This window comes from Mytilus edulis, chromosome 11 (genome assembly GCF_963676685.1).
Source record: "Mytilus edulis chromosome 11, xbMytEdul2.2, whole genome shotgun sequence".
Taxonomy (NCBI): domain Eukaryota; kingdom Metazoa; phylum Mollusca; class Bivalvia; order Mytilida; family Mytilidae; genus Mytilus; species Mytilus edulis.
In genome coordinates, this window is record NC_092354.1 from 52573846 (window position 1) to 52578649 (window position 4804).

The following is a 4804-nucleotide window of genomic DNA, read 5'->3' on the forward strand; positions in this document are numbered from 1 at the left end:
AACCATCTGCCAAGAAGATATGAAAAGTAAATGCTTAAGAAATCAATTAGAAAAGGGCGTTTGGTATGGGAATAAGTAGCAGTATCCAATATCTTGTTGAAAAAAAAAATATGGGTGTTGCACGTTTTTCTTTTTTCATTAAGCCTTTGATATTTATAAAATGTTTATATAGGCGATATCTATCTAATGCTTCTATATGCGGTTTCAAAATTATAAAATATATAGAATAAGTTGCATTATGAATTATATTCAAGCTAATGAAAACATGATTTGACGTAGATACACGTATTTTGTCGTAGGAAGAGATAAATCCTACTCTGATTCAAACAAACTATCTCTAAAACTTATCAAGATGCATAATGTCTTGATTGACAGCATTTTTTGACGTTTGGAGGACGTATATTTCAACAAACTATCGGCATTTCAATGGGAACCAAATGTGCCACTCTTCTTGACAACTTGTTAGGCTGACTTCATACATGGGAAGAAAGCAAAGGAGTTATCATTGCCCTTAAATTTTACTTTCCGCTATATAGATGACAATAAAAAAAATGTGGTATGATTGCCAATGAGACGTTCTCTCAATATATAATTCAAAATTTAGTAACTATCGCATCGAACTAAAGATTATGATACAACAGAAACAGTAAAGTCTGCCTTATATATTGACTTACGTATAGTAATTGACAATAAGGGTCAATTGAAAACGGAACTTTACGACACAAAAGCGATTTCAGCTTCCCAATTGTGAACTTTTCATTTATATGTAACATCATCACAGTAGCGCCGGCATACAGAGTATATATATCCCAACTGATACAATATACCTGGTCTTGTATTTCCTATTATGTTTTCATTGATAGAGGGTTGCTCCTCACATTGAAGCTATTTAATCAAGAATTCCAAATGGTAAAGTTAAAATTATCACGTAGTATTTTTTTGCGGGTGCCATCACGAGTTGTTTATCAGTTATGGAATATCAGTTCAACATATGAAAACGGAAATGTTCCTTATGTCGTAACTTTAATTTCGTTCGGGACAAGAGCTGCTTACTCTTCCGGAGCACTTGAGATAACCCCAAGTTGTTGGTGGGGTTCGTGTTACTTTGTCTATTTTTCTATGCTGTGTTTCGTCTGCTATTGCTTGTCTGTCAATCAATGGCGTCATCAGTTTATTTTCGATTTGTGAGTTTAAATGCCCCTCTTGTATCTTTAGCCCCTCTTTTTTGTGCTCTTGCTACAATGTATTTAGGACTGGCTCGAAATTTTGGTTCACCTCCACATTACATGTTTCTTTTGCACATTCTAAACCATTATTTTCATGAAACACTTGATTTAAGCGAACATGGATTTTTCAATACCGGAGTTAAGTTATACCCTTAACACAATGACATTCATATTAGCACGGTGGGTATGGTTGTCCTGCGATAGAACGTTCTGTGCTGGTGATTTGGTCCTGTCAGGTGCTGGTGGGTCCTGATTCTGTGCTGGTGGGTTTGTTTACATTTTATCAGAACGGTAATAAAACGACTGTTTTGTTGCTTAACTTTTCTCTGATGCGTCATAAGTACCATGCAAAGTATATTACAACAATATTATATTGCAAAAGTCGTGCAAGTTCGTTAAACGGAATTGTCCTGACGCTGTGTTGGTGATAAGAAAAACGGTCCTGGTTCTGTGCTCCTATGTCCTGGTTCTGTGCCTTTATATTTTAGTTAAAAGTGGCATATATTCAAGATCATTGATGCTGTACTGTTATTGACTAATCAACTGTTGTCTGCTTTCTTGAAATTGACATTGTTGTGAATCTGTTTACTGTTATTATGAGAGAAAAAATACCCCTATTTTTTATTTTTGTTTTAAATTAACTGTAATCTTATTTATTGGCCTGTTAATGGAACCCTTCTTGCCCCCTTTTAAGATAAGAAAATATATTTACGATTTTCGGGATTACGATCATTTTGCAAGATCACCAAAATACGTTGTAATTTATACAATACTTATATAAAGTAGATGATGTGGTATGTATGTTGTCAATGGACAAATTTCCATAAGAAACCAAAGGAAGTATGTGTTAACAACCATACGTCGTCATCGTACGACTTTCAACAATAACCCATAAAATAAAAATGTAAAAGGTTTTGCATAAAAATGGAGAGCAAAAATATAGAACAAAGGACTTTCTGAGCGTTTGAATCATATGTCTTTAGCAGCTTAAAACACACTTGTTTGTGAATTTGAGTGCTGACTATAAGAATGACAATAGTATTGCGGGTTTGTTTGTTTGGGTTTTTATTTGGGGGGGGGGGGGGATGGGGGATAAGTTAGAGCGAGGTTACAGTGAAAGTTTTAAGCTTGGAATAGTTTCCCGTAAGATTTAAAAGTTGTATTTTAAAAGAAAAATGTATCTTATAGCTATTAAGAATCACTTGCTGTATCTGTATGATTTTTTCAACATAATTTTTTGTCTGAACGGTTATTAGGTATTTTTTTCTCGAAAGTTCGATAGAACACTAAACAAAAATCACTATTTTATGAAAGGGCAGACTAGAATATGTCAGAGAATGAAGACGAGATAACCTAGAGAACACTTAACAAAACTAAGATGTCTTCGCTTTTTTATTTCAAAATTCCAAAATAAATAAATATTTTTGATAAAGAATTACGGGAGAGGAATTGAACAAAGTGTCCTTCTTTTCTATATTTAAATATTTTTATGAATAAAAATCAAATGTGCCTTAATTATAATTGAAAATGAGTAAATGGAAAAAATACCCAAGTAAAATACACTCTTATTTTAATATTGATAATATCACTAAGCTTTTAAGTTTTGTGTGTCAAACACACTATCTCTGTAGTAATGACTCCTTACTAAAATATTTCACTTCATCCATTTTTTTTTCTGCATTTTTTTATATTGTGAATTCTAAGTATTATTATATTAAAATGTAGCCTTAATTTATATTTTAAAAAACTGAATCTAAAGCCAGATATATCAAACATTTTTGTTTCCATCTATCCGTTTTCAGGACTTTAACAATCAACGTAAACACACCTGGAAAGTAAAATGCGTACTCGGCTGTCTGTAATCGACCATTTTTAGACACCCTCCTAAAAAACAAGCCGGGGGTGGGGGTTCAGAGATGTAAATTAAGTACTTAGATCAATATTTTATCCCTTGACACCATTGGCGAGTATGGTCTTGAGGAAACGATGATAGTCCGTCGGAAGGGGACGATAAATGGCTGACCCGTGTTAAGAGAGAGCCACATTAAAGACACCCTTGTAGATTTCGAAAAAGAGTACGCTAATGCCGCTACAAGGCGGCACTCGCACCCGCCAAGTGGAAAGGGATTATTATAAGTTGCAAAACTTGTTTCCTAATCCACTATAAATAAATATGTTTAAACTAATATTTTATCTTTTCGTGTATGGTTTATGACCCCTTCTGTGGACTGAACAGTTTGAAACAATACAAATCTACACACACACAAAAATGGCTTAATTTCAACTGGTTATCAACCCGAATCGCTATATGATCATATATAAGCTCACCTGTGTCGAGGGGTCGTGTGAGGTTCATTTATTGTCTTGGCGTCCGCAATTACAAAAAGATCTTTTCTGAAATTACTTTACCAAATGTTACCAAATGATTTATCAAGATTGAATCTAGGAAATACAATATTCATCAACAAACATGACCACTGTCTGTTAAAATGTATTCGAGTTTTTATTTACAGCCGATTCCATTGAGTATGTAGGCAAAGGTAATATCTTTGGTTAGCTTGCTTGTTAGCTAAACCGTGAAGTCATTGTTAGGTAAGGTATACTACCCTCCTTTCGAACTAGCCTGGTCCTACAGACAGAAAGATGTGTCATTTGTCGGACTAGTCTACTCTTAAAGTAGGGTAGTTTACATAACCTAACAATGACTTTTCTGTTCAGCAAGCAAGATAACCAAAGATATTCCCTTCGTCTTCACACTCATTGAAATCGGCTTTAATATTCAAAAGTTCAAGCAATTAGGGCAAAACTTACCGAGTAAAAAAAAATCAAAATGTCTATCTACCTTGCACATTTCAGAAAATTCAGATCAGATAACGAAACTGGGTCCAGCAACATTTAGAAGCAATTTAAGATTTTGACCCTCACAGTTTCCATTCACCACAAATATTCTCGTTACAACGAATCATTTTAAATACAAAAATACCATTTGCAGCCTTTTGTTTATCTATTAATACATGTATACGGATAAAGTTATGAAAGGCAGCAGGGTCACCAGGGTGAGGAGTCCATGTCATCTGAAATAAATGCTAAGCATAGATCTAGAAAGCGGCAGATAGTCATTACATTAAAAAAACTCTCTTCTTTTCGACTTTTTTCTAAACAAATTGACACATAAAATGAATTATATAGTATTGTGGAATTTTTAACTTGTGTTCAATTTATTGGTTACACCTTTTACTAGGATAACAATCCTGTCAAGTATGAACTGGGTAAAATATTTCAGAAACGAAGATGGAAACGGAAAGTTTCCGTGCGTCAGGTGCAACAGCATAAGAACAGCTAACATACCTCGTCAGGGTGGAAGCTAAAAAGTCCACGAAAATTTGATTTAAAACCTTTACTCGTTCCAACAAAGTTATTGAGATTTTACTGAGGATTTAACCATCTACGACAACAAAATTTCTTTTTTTAGAATTTACAGCTCTTCTATAAATATATGCAAAGCAAACCATTGATTAAATTGCTTGCTATGATTGTTTGGATGTTTGTAAACGACAGGTAAGTAGTCTGTTTACTAT